The 12934-nt window shown below is 46.2% G+C and overlaps 1 protein-coding gene across 1 annotated transcript in view; it reads right to left on the bottom strand.

Annotated features, from left to right (window-relative positions):
* ANXA3 (annexin A3) overlaps nucleotides 1-12934 on the bottom strand; it is a 542330-nt gene that overhangs the window by 323946 nt on the left and 205450 nt on the right. The window lies entirely within an intron of this gene.

The raw sequence follows: 12934 nt of genomic DNA, 5'->3' as shown, positions 1-12934 counted from the left end.
AAATGTATGCACATTGTGATTGAATGCCATGCACACATTTACCAATTCGCCTGAAGCAGCCCTGTGATTCACAAACAAGGCGCCCATTTCCATAGCAAGTCCCTAGAAGAGAATGTGCTCATTGGTACATTTGGAACATATTAAATTACACATCTATTGGTAAGAGTGATGGCTGTGGGAAGAAATAATTTCAGGAAATATGGATTTAAAAAAATGTAAAGGGTCCCTGCAGGTTCCCCCAATTCCAAATGGCTTATACGAGGATGAAACAGGGGTAGGTTGAGGCCTGTGAAATAACAAGCAAGTTATTTGTTCCTCTTTTTGTCAGCCATTCTACAACAGCTTGTTGTTGTGTATTATTTATTGTGAGAAACCCAAGTGTATGCTCACTCCTGAACCCCCTGGATTCTCTTCTCAGATGGCAAGGGAAAGGCCATCACTCTTGGATACCGACCGTGGCGGTGGAGAAGCGAGGAAGGATCACTTGGTTGGAAAGTCCTTGGGGATTCGGAGTGGGGTACAATAGAGGCAAGGCATGGTATCCCCCTTTCTCTATTGACAACCAACCTAACATTTCCCCGACCTTTATGGGTTAATATAAGTCAGCGCCGATCATTTTGCCTAATGTGATGTCTGGCAGTACTGGTACTGAGATGAAGAAGAGGCAACAGAGTAATGCAAACTATGCCATTTCGCCACTTTAGTACTGGGACGAAGAGGACGCCTGCAATGTTTTGTGAAGGTCAGGCATGTCCCCTTAATCATGGTCAGGCAAGTTTAATTGAAAAAGCACACCTGCAACCTGTTAGAGGGCTGCAGGTGTATAAAATGAGAAGGAGAACACAATTGTGAGAGGAGCAGCAGGGAGGCCTGTGATCAACAGGAATCTTTGCTGGAGGAATGCACATACATTTTTTCAGTTCACAATAGCCCAGCTTGTCTAGCATTTTCACTTTTCTCTTGGCAATATATATCGATCACGTGTAATAACCGAAGTTAAATTGCATACTGATAAGTTTTAGTGCAAAGAAGCTTCAGGAGATACATTGCGGAGATCTGTGTCATACACATCACAGTTCTAAATCCTTGCAAGGCAGACTCTGCCTTCTACCTATACGAGATTGATGAACTTTAACATTTAAACGTTGGTGACAGTAACCCCTACTGTGCTACAAAAAATATATCTGCACCAGCAAGCGCTACAGAAAACTAACATGGCATGAGTATGGTGCGGGTTTGTCACTCAGTTCCTCCAAACGAGGGTTGCATAAACTCCAAGGTAGCAGCCGTGAAACACTGTGTGGACACTGGTCACGGCTGCAACCTTATGATTGATGCAGAGATTTGATTAAAAGGAATCCTTAAAAAGGAACACATTAACATCCCTGTAAAGCATGCTCACTTACAAGAAGTCAGAAAATGGAAATATTTGAAATCTTGTCCTTGATGCTTGTGTTTTTTTTTATCAATCCTGGACTGCTATACGTACATTATGGCATGAGGTGACATCCACTAATCTGGTACAGGACTACACTAGCATCCCAGAAGAATTGATATTAGTTTCTGTACCAACTATCTAAATTCTGGCATTAAAAAATGTGAGGTTGTATATACACCATTATGGGGTATACAACACACCATTCTAGATAACATACCTAATTGTTTGAGCCTGAAGAAGACAGCATAGTAAAGAAATATTCCGGACTGTTGAAACGTGTCGATCATATGCCTTTTTCGATAATCAGATCTTGAAATATGCAATTATTAAGCAATTGATAAACGCAACGTTATAAACCCATAAACACATCGATTGTGGTGCAAGTGAGCTTTTAATTTATTTTTTAACAGAAAACCTAAGCTGTCCCTAAGATTCTAACCTATAAAGAAAACATCAAAAAGGGTGCTCATCCGGATGTCTTTACAAAACCATGAAAGTCCTCTTTCAAGATACCTGTACCAACCTAAGCTCTGTCGTCTACTATCAATAAAAAACTAACATCCAACAAAAGATACACTTAGGCCCTTGCAATGGAATGGTGGCTGGTTTATGACCCCCACCCTGCTAAGTCTTCCTGAATGGGGGTCCTTGTCCCTGTCCCACAGTCTAAAACCTCATGGCTTTCCAGTTTTTTTTTTTTTGACAGCTCCAACAAGTTCTCAAAAGTGCCGGTTTCTCTTTTCTGGGGACTGTCTAGTCAGAGTCCTTCCACCCCCCGTCCCCTTGCAAACCTACCCCTGCAACTAGGGTATGCTTGGTGCTCTTTACCAAGAAAGTTATCTGCCTTCATCTCCCTGAGGCAGCTTTTGGCTTTCATGCCATCTTGGGTTTTGGTTCCCTCACCCCACCTTGTGCTATGGTTTTGTGTTCCCCGTCTTCGGTTCTGGTTTCTCGTGCCTCGTCTTGGGTTCTTGCTTCTCTCACCTTACGTTGGATTATATCTGCTCTCACCCTGCCCTGCAGTATGGTTTCTCACACCCTGCCTTGTGTTCTGGCTTTTCTCACCTCACCTCGGATTATAGCTGCTCTCATTCCGCCTTGAGGTCTTGCTTCTCTCACCTAGCCTTCGGGTATGGGTTCTAGGTGTGCTGCCTTGTACCACTGGCTTCCCGTAGCCGCTCCTCACCATTCATTTTGTTGCATTGCTCCTCTGCACAGACTTTGCCGGTTCCTCAACGTCTTCCGGTTTCTCAGCTTCTTGCGGAGCTACGCCTCTCACCTGTGGGCTTTGTGCAGTGCCCATCACGCGGCTTGGGCTCCGCATTGGTGCTCTTGGCCAAGCATTGACAGTTTCTTCTCCGGCAGGGCTGTCGGGGTTCCTCGGCCAGGTCTACCATTGGCGTACACTCTCCTCTTCCCACACCTCCTAGGGTCAGGGCTCTGTGCACCTCCAGCCCTACACATGTCTTTCTTCTGGTTCTAATGGTGACTGGCTTTTTATCCCTCTGTTGCGGGGTCGGAATTCTCATGGCTCTCTGAATCCTAGCACATCCCGGGCACACAGACTGTCAGAAACCAATCCAATCATCCATTTAGAAAGTTTCAAGTTAGCAGACATTTCAACTCACGTAGCCAACTAAGGTAGTATTGTAATCTCGGGAATAGGGAGGATATCCCTTTCTGGAGACCTCCTGTTCTGTAAGGGGGCGGGGGGCAACCTCTTTGAGACACTGCTTTCCCTGTCCACTAGGGGTGATACACTGAGCTTGCCTCCCAAGTCAAAGGGGGTGGCTCTCCCTTGGGCAGAGGGGACACATTCCCTGGATTCGTCACATTCCACTCAGAAAGTTAGCATATCTTTTGATACTACATTGTTTTTACTTTAACTACATGTACATACATTATTTGAGACCGTATGGATGGCTCTGAATGAGAATGCAGAGTGAATTCTTTTTTTTCTTATTCACCAGGGACAGAGGTTAATTCAAAATTAGTCATTTTTAAAAAAATGAATCCTGCTGTTAACACGGAGTTCTCATGGTATGATTTATAATGCTCATTATATGATAGATATTATGTTCTCTCTGGGACAAATGTTCGTGTTTTAAAAGTGCATAGCCCGATTTTCCCCGAGATGCTCAGACTACACTTTATTGTTTTTATATACTATATGGTCTAGCCCATTGCCTAATCGCTCTTCATGTTGGAAATGGGTCATGATTATTCGACACAAAAAGTTTGTTTTTTCAACAATTATTTGTAGATTTCCATTTATGATGGAGAAAATAAAGTAACAATCATTCTTTGTTTGCAAAATATGTATATTTAAAAAATAGTGCTTTGTTGGTTTTTCATGTGGCTTCTGTACTTTCCAAGTCAGGTCTACAAAACACGGTCACATTTTATTGAAACCATTAAAGTCAAACATTCGCCAAAAGATTACATCTAGCTGTGCTACAGAAACTGTAAACAACGTTGTCAAGAGCTGAAATTGCAGACTGGGTCTGAATCCCTGCTTCACCATTTAAACATGGGGTCACAGGAAACACAATTTGATCATATAGTGCCAAACCTGTCAAATGTGTCAGTCTCCAAATATTTCAAAATTGCTTGCATGTAGCAGTGGTATAGTTCTTAAGGAACACTCTTCAAAAAGCCTCACTCATGGTTTCACTGGCTATAGAGTTGTTCCATATTTAATAATCAGTGTAAACAGAAATAAGTGGGCACCACGCTGATTGTTCACCAGTTAGTTGGAGCCAATATATTCTATGGTCCTGTAGTCAAGAGGCTCCCTTTGCACTGGGATCCAGAAAAGTGATACAAACGGTGTCCTCACTGGGTTATCAGGAGAATTGGAAGAGCCTTTCGTGTAAATACATGCGACTGATTTTCACCAAACGTTTAACATGTGAAAACGTTATCTCTGGATGTAAGAGTAATGATGAATTTATTTTCAAAACACAGGCATATAATTGGGCCCATGCATTTTGGACTGCATGCCAATTATTCCACTGTGCTGTTGAGGTAATTTTCTCGCACATCTTAGAACTCTACTTCAGAACTGCCAGCCACTATATAGCAGCACCAATATAGACACTGATGGGGAGTAATACTGGAAACTCCAGCAATGAGGACACAGCATTAGATGGATAGACAGGCAGATAGTGGTCCCTGAATATGGACTTGCAGTAAGAAATGCATTGGACCTTATTAAATGCCTGTGTTTTGAAAATAAAATCATTACTTTTACATCCAGCAATTCCTTTTTATCACATGTTGAATATGGAACAAGTTACTTACCTCTTGTTCTCCAGCATGGGGCTTGCATGGATTCACATGCTCAGGAATATTCCCTGTCCGGTTGAGAATCCTCAGTAAATTTAAAGCAGTTTAGCTTTAAGCTAAAAGCTACTTGTTTCCTCTATAGCCTATCAGTGTCACTTTGGGTCATACTACCCCAGCCAATGACGCTCTTCCTCAAACTCCACTTCTGGTGGCAATCTTTAGATTTGGTAGCGCACGTTAAGTGGCAGTATGAACCAAGAAGAACCAAAGATTGGACAGAGGGAGGGTTTGCATGTGAATCCATGTAAGACACATGCAGGTAAGTAACTTCTCCAACATGGGATCTTGCATGGATTGACAAGGTCATGAATAGGATTACACAGCATTACATATGCACAACCACGGGAGGTGGCAAGACTCAGAGAAGCAGTACACTTACCCTAGAACAGACTGCCCTCAAAAAGGTTGGGCAGCACTGCTTGGCCAACCTCGGCCTCCTCCCTGGAATCCCTGTGGATGCAGTAGAATCTTGTGATGGTGTAGGTAGATCTCCACGTAGCAGCCTTGCAGACGATAAGTGGGGATAACTAAGGGCAACGCGTTTGCCTTGGAAGCAAGACAACGCAGCGCAACATTTTCGAATCCCAATCCTGCACTTAGAAACTAATCTCTGGTATTAAGCACGCAATAAAAGAACAATTATAATTATAATGTCGAGCAGGGAAACACCAGAGAGAAACGTTTTCATAGCTGCGATGGTTCTGGTGGAATTGGCTCCCGGCTGGCACGCAAGCGGTTTGTTGGCCAGACGATGGCAATGCATGATACAGCCGGAAAGCCACCTGGAGATGGAAGCCTTCCTATGCCCCACATGTCCAAAATTGACAAAACGCTGAGTAGTCTTTTCAAAACACTTTGTACGTGCAACATAAAACTTCATGGCACACGCAACGTCCAGCGAATGCAACACCCTTGCAGCAGGCAAAGTAGGATTTGCAAAGAACACTGGCAGAACCAAAGGTTAGTCGAGATGAAAGTTTGACTGAACCTTTGGCATGAAGTAAGGATGAGTTTGTAGATCTACTTTAACGGCGTGCAAGGACAAATACGGATTCTTACAGGAGAGAGCTGTATTTCCCTGGCCGAGGTCATCACCACCAGGAAGGTAGTCTTCCACGACAAACTTCAAAAGGGCTCGATGCACTGGTTCAAATGGAGGCCCCATCAGTTAAGACAGTACCACGTTGAGCTCCCACGCCAGCGCAAGAGCCTTCACCAGACAGAATGTTTTGAAGAGGCCCTTGAGAAACTCCTTAACAAGCCTATGTGACCACAGGGAGAGTTTGCCTGGGGTTCGTGTGTATCTGGATATGGCGGCCAGGTGGACCTTGATGGAGGCCTGGGTGAGGTCAGCCTTGGCCAGCGAGAGCAGGTATAGAAGCAGCTGCGGAGCAGTCATGCCCAGCAGTGACATCTTCAGTGGCTGGCACCACGCGATAAAGTGCTTCCAATTGTACTTGTAGCAAGACAATATAGAGGGGGCCCTGGTCTTAGCTACGATCTTCTTGAATTTCAAAGGCAGCAAATAGTGTCCGAATTCTAAGGTTGCAGGAGAAGGGCCATGAGGCTCAGAGACACTGGGTCATGGTGCAGTATTGACCCTCCTTCTCTGTTTAGGAGGTGGGAAGTGGCGGCAGCTTGATGGCCGGGCCCACCGACAGATGGAGAAAGTCAGAGTACCAGATCTGCCTGGGCCACACCGGTGCAATGAGGATCATCTTGCAGTGGCAATGTCCAAGTGTGTTGATCACTCGTAGCAACAATGGAATGGGAGGGAAAGCGTACAGGAAGAGGCCCTCCCAAGGGAATGAAAAGGCATCCCCCCCAGGATCCTCGACTGAGGATATCTGCTGGCAAACTTCTGACGCTTGGAGTTGGCAGCCGTCTCTAAGAGGTCGACCTAAAGATAACCCCACTCACTGAAGAGATGCAACACTTGCGCTTGTTTGAGTTTCCATTCAAGGCAGGACTGCAGCTCCCTGCTGAGTGAGTGTGATGGTGTACTGGACACATGCCAGGTGAAATTGTAGAAACATGAGTTGAAGACTGGCCCAGTATCACAGAGATTGTACCTCCAGGGAGAGCACAGGGGTGCACATGCCGCCGGTTTCCCGATTTAATTGGTGGTGGTGTTGTCCGTGAAGATCCGCACCACCTTTTCCTGGGGCTGAGGCTGTAAAGACCAGAGGGCAAGACTGCCTGCAGTTCCAGGATGTTGGATGTACAACTCCTTTTCTTCTGGGAACCAGAGGCCTCTGGTGTGAGAATGTCCTGTGTGGGCTGGCCATCCCTCAATACAGGCGTCGGCTGCGACTTATTTTTTATTTATTTATTTGGTTATATAGTGCTAAAGCCCGCGGGCATCAGAGCGCTTACAAGAAGACAGGACAACAGGAAATCAAGACGAGACAAGATACGGAGTGACCAGTGTTACTTCATAATCGGTTTGATCTACTTTCAGGATTCATTTGAAAGGTAATGTTTTCAATTTTTTCCTGAAGAGGGTGTATTTGGATTCAAGCTTCAGTGAAGTGGGAAGTTCATTCCATTTTTCTATACTTAAGGTCGGGAACGCTTTGCCTAGGCCCTGCTGCTTTTTCGTTTTGGCGGTTTGCAGTAAACCTGTGTTGGAGGATCTGAGCCGCCTGGGTGGCTCGTACCACTTGAATTGTTTTTTGAGGAAAGTCGGGGCTTTGCCATATAAGCAGCGGTGAACCATGGTGAGAGACTTGAAGGAGATTCTCTCCTTCATAGCCAGCCAATGGAGAGCCTTCCTTTCTCCGGTGATATGTTCTCTCCAAGTTCTTCCTATGATCGTTCTGATGGCATTGTTTTGGATTGTTTGGCATCTTTTTATACATTTAGTTGGCTCCTAAGAGTAGGAAGTTTCCGTAATCGAATCTAGACAGTATAGTGGCTCTAGCAATGATCGTGCTGTTTGTTTGATCTAACAATGGTCTGATTTTTTTTTTAGGAGAATTTAGTGGTACTGGCAGTTTTTCTTGAGAGAGTCTGTGTGTGCTTCAGCGCCTAATGAAGCTTGTAGATATACTCCTAAAGTGTTCACTTTTTCTGATGTTGGAATTTGGGTATTTTTGATAGAAAATGAAGAGTAAGGTGGGCTCAATTTTTTTCTGGCCTGTGTGGTACCGAATATCATAAGCTTGGTCTTGGAGCCGTTTAAGGTGGACATTGTCCGCTCCTGCCTCTTGACTTATTTTCGTGTTGGGGACATCTTTAGATGTTATGCTTCTGGTCTGTGTTGTAGTTTGATCAAGTGGCTCATGTCTGTGTCTGGGGAAGTTTTGTACCAGTCCTTGCTGCTGTAATATTGTAGTTCGGGAAAGTAAATCGTTAAGGTTTGGGTAACCCATACCTGGCTTTTAGCTACGAAGCCTGTATTTGGAATCCAGCAGCGTCTCTAGCCGTGAGCCGTTGGACGCCGTAGACCGGCGTAGACCGGCTTCGTTGCAGAAGCGCCGGCACTGAAGCGCCTGACGTTTCTTGATATTGCCGTGAGAGCACTCTGGGAACTGTAGTTCCTGAGTTGCGTGTTCAAATGCCCGCGGCGGCAAGAAATGCCGAATGCTCAGCAGGTATGAAGACAAATTCAATAACTGAGTGCGGCTACAACAAAGATAACCTGCACAGTCTGTTCAATTACAACAACTTCAATCTGATTTTCAAAATAAAATGCTAATGTGCATTTCACTTCCCGTGGTTTGACTTAGGTTTCCTGCTTCCCGTTATGCTACAACAATAAAGTATACTTGAATTAAGTTGCTGCAGTCTTTAGGAGGCTGAGCTTCTATTCCAAACATACAAATATAGTTAGCAAGTCAGGGAAAGTACAGAGTAACTATGAGTGAAAAAGTTACTTCAAAATGGTGCTCTGCGCACAGCTCCCTCTGTGCCTCCTAGGGCAGTCGAATCCTGGACTGTAGCCCGATACGGAGGGATTTGAAAGAGAGCGCCCTATGAGAGGTGTGGACAAACCGACTACCATTGCAGTGCTTGCTGGAAAGCCTGATTGAGGGTATTCTTGTAGTTCCATGTGCCAGTGACTTGGCCATCTGGCATCCAGAAATTCTTGTAGGGGGTCTCTTCTGTAGCCTGCAGAAGGGGACTAGATGGAGGCAGGAAGACATATCCCCAGCAGGGACTTGATGGACCGGGCTGTTGCAACGGAAGCAGTCGACAGCCACTGAACCTTTCCCAGGATGACTTAAGCAAAATAAAAAATGTGATGGCTGGAATGTTTTGAATTAATCATAACCACTGGCACAGCTCTGGGAAACCCTATACACCATTGTTTTTCAGCCTGCCAAGCTATTACAGAAGGGGACCTTTCCCAGGATGGCCTGCATCCTCTCTTCTGAGGGAGTCACCAGACATGAGACTGTGTTGAGTCAGGCACCCAGGAACAGTGCGTTCTGCGATGGCTCGATGCAAGACTTGGGATACTTGATTGAGAATCTGAGCAAAGTCAGAAGTCAGATGATCTCCATGGTGTGCTGGGTCGCCAGCGCGTAGGAGTGGGATCAGATTAACCATCGTCTAGGTAAGGGTAGACTTTGATCCCTTTGCAGCGCAGGTGTGCTGCCACCAGGGCCGAGCATGTTGTGAACACCCCCTGGCCAAAGGAAAGGGCCTTGAACTGGAATTGTCGCCATTGAACGATAAAACACAGGAACATTTGTTGCTTGTGATTGGGGATGTGCAAGTACGTGTCCTCCAAGTAGAGAGTAGCCAGAAAATCCCCTTCCTCCAGTTGGTTGAGCATGTGTTGTAACGTGACCATCCAGAACTTTTAGGATTTGAGGAACTTGGTGTCTTAAGTTTAGGATTGGTCACCACCCTCCTGTCTTCTTCCTTACCAGATAGTATCTTGAATACACTCCGGAGCCCCGGTGGTTCTGGGGGACCGGTACTATTGCCCCTTTGCACAGCATGGCTTGAAACCTCTGCAGCAACTGAGCCATGTACAGTTCTTGTCACATCACAGGAGGAAGGCGTGGGCACTTGTCCTGAAATTCTGATGAGTGCCCGTGCTGAAGAACATCCAGCACCCATTTGACTGTGGAGATGTTTTGCCACTGATCGACAAAGTTTGATAGTCGGCCTCCCACTGGAGTGCAGAAGTTGGGGTGTGGGTCCTGAAAATGCTGGGTACCACTGCCATAAGCCTGCAAGCATCCCCTATAAGTCTCCTGGGTGTTAGAGCGGGAGAGCTGACGATCGAGGGCGGTGAAACTCTTAAGGATCTGGAGACTCTCACCTTGGAGAAGTGAAAGGATGGCTTCCTTTGCTGAAGAGTGCCCAGGGAACGTGCCGTTTCAGTGGCAGTCTTTATGGCCTGAAGAGTTTCAACCGCCTTGCCAAACAGATTGTCGCCATCAAACGGCATGTCAACAACTATGGTCTGTACATCTTTTCAGAAGTTGGTGGCCTTGTACCAACCTTGGCGGTGGAGTGCCATGTCATTCCTCATCTGGCGAAAGCTGGAGTCTGCGATGTTGAAAGCGATGGTGATGGCATGGTCAGAAGCCACGTCACTTTCCTGGAACAGGGCCAAGACTTTGCCCTTCTTACCATCAAGGAGCAAGTCGAGGAGGGTCCCCAACTTCTATCACAACTCCCATTTGTACCCTGACAGGATGGCAAGGGCTTTGGCGGTGGAGATGATGCGCTTGCCAGCCGCATCTAGCTTCTTAACCTCCTTGTAAGAAGCTTGATGCACCATGGCCGAAGAAGAGGGGTTGGAAGACCTTTCTAGCGGCGGCCAAGACCACAAAGTCTGGGACCTGAGGCACCTAGGAGCCAAGTCTGGGATCCGGTACTACTTCTCCAACTGGTCATTTTTAGCAGGAGTGGTATTTGGAGCTTTCATGACCACTAGGCCATTCTCCGATATGTCGTCCAACAGTGGGACTGAGACAATGGTATTCTTGGATGACTCGTCGTTCAAAAAGGAAGCCTTCCCTTATCTTCTCCTCTGGCACCAGATTGAAAAGCTTGGCAGCTTTAGATATCAAAGAGTAGAATGAAAACCTGATCAGGCGGAGAGGCCCTTGCGGAGGCGTGGGCATCTGGAGGCTCCCCATCCGCAGGAATGTAGACTAGAAAACAATATCCTCCTACTCATGAACATTTACGTGCACAGTCTATAATCTAATGTTTGATAGGAGTGATTTTCACAGACAGGAAATTACATGTTCGATGTGCTATCGTGCTGTAATTTATAGATTGCACCGGTCGGAACTTCACTATCTCTTCTGCTCTTCCAACTATTCAGACAAGGTTATTGCTGTTTCAAGTCGCTGTGCGTTCTTCTGAGAGACAGGCCTAGGAACTCTCAAGCAACTACATATCTGTCAGAAGTACCTCTTTCTTCCAGAGCCATATTGACCCTTCCATTCAGACCTCGGAAAAGAATTCCCTCGCCCCAAATTCAAATCTGTGGATTCTAGATCATTTGATTATCAGTCTCAGTAATCATTGAAATCCTATTGTCTCATTCAGGTATTGCCTCTAACTTGTCAGAGAGCTAAACACGAATTCGCCACCTGAAGGCAAATACAAAGTCACTCATTGCTTCCCACCAGTGAAGCCATTATGCTATCAAGTCAAAAATTACAACACACTTCCTAAAAATACAAGTTAGTGGGTCCACCATAAAATATTTACCATTCAAGAAATTGATCAGAGTATGGTCAATGTAGTCTTTAATCCTTCCGAGCTCAATAAAATAACACGCAATGAGTTAGACAATATTAACATCCATTACCTGATCGCCAATACACAAGTGGGTGGGTGGGTGTGCATCCTCTCTTCTGAGGGAGTCACCAGACATGAGACTGTGTTGAGTCAGGCACCCAGGAACAGTGCGTTCTGCGATGGCTCGATGCAAGACTTGGGATACTTGATTGAGAATCTGAGCAAAGTCAGAAGTCAGATGATCTCCATGGTGTGCTGGGTCGCCAGCGCGTAGGAGTGGGATCAGATTAACCATCGTCTAGGTAAGGGTAGACTTTGATCCCTTTGCAGCGCAGGTGTGCTGCCACCAGGGCCGAGCATGTTGTGAACACCCCCTGGCCAAAGGAAAGGGCCTTGAACTGGAATTGTCGCCATTGAACGATAAAACACAGGAACATTTGTTGCTTGTGATTGGGGATGTGCAAGTACGTGTCCTCCAAGTAGAGAGTAGCCAGAAAATCCCCTTCCTCCAGTTGGTTGAGCATGTGTTGTAACGTGACCATCCAGAACTTTTAGGATTTGAGGAACTTGGTGTCTTAAGTTTAGGATTGGTCACCACCCTCCTGTCTTCTTCCTTACCAGATAGTATCTTGAATACACTCCGGAGCCCCGGTGGTTCTGGGGGACCGGTACTATTGCCCCTTTGCACAGCATGGCTTGAAACCTCTGCAGCAACTGAGCCATGTACAGTTCTTGTCACATCACAGGAGGAAGGCGTGGGCACTTGTCCTGAAATTCTGATGAGTGCCCGTGCTGAAGAACATCCAGCACCCATTTGACTGTGGAGATGTTTTGCCACTGATCGACAAAGTTTGATAGTCGGCCTCCCACTGGAGTGCAGAAGTTGGGGTGTGGGTCCTGAAAATGCTGGGTACCACTGCCATAAGCCTGCAAGCATCCCCTATAAGTCTCCTGGGTGTTAGAGCGGGAGAGCTGACGATCGAGGGCGGTGAAACTCTTAAGGATCTGGAGACTCTCACCTTGGAGAAGTGAAAGGATGGCTTCCTTTGCTGAAGAGTGCCCAGGGAACGTGCCGTTTCAGTGGCAGTCTTTATGGCCTGAAGAGTTTCAACCGCCTTGCCAAACAGATTGTCGCCATCAAACGGCATGTCAACAACTATGGTCTGTACATCTTTTCAGAAGTTGGTGGCCTTGTACCAACCTTGGCGGTGGAGTGCCATGTCATTCCTCATCTGGCGAAAGCTGGAGTCTGCGATGTTGAAAGCGATGGTGATGGCATGGTCAGAAGCCACGTCACTTTCCTGGAACAGGGCCAAGACTTTGCCCTTCTTACCATCAAGGAGCAAGTCGAGGAGGGTCCCCAACTTCTATCACAACTCCCATTTGTACCCTGACAGGATGGCAAGGGCTTTGGCGGTGGAGATGATGCGC

This window comes from Ambystoma mexicanum, chromosome 6p (assembly GCF_040938575.1).
Source record: "Ambystoma mexicanum isolate Mex_15411 chromosome 6p, UKY_AmexF1_1, whole genome shotgun sequence".
Taxonomy (NCBI): domain Eukaryota; kingdom Metazoa; phylum Chordata; class Amphibia; order Caudata; family Ambystomatidae; genus Ambystoma; species Ambystoma mexicanum.
This window is presented reverse-complemented; position numbering and strand designations above follow the sequence as displayed.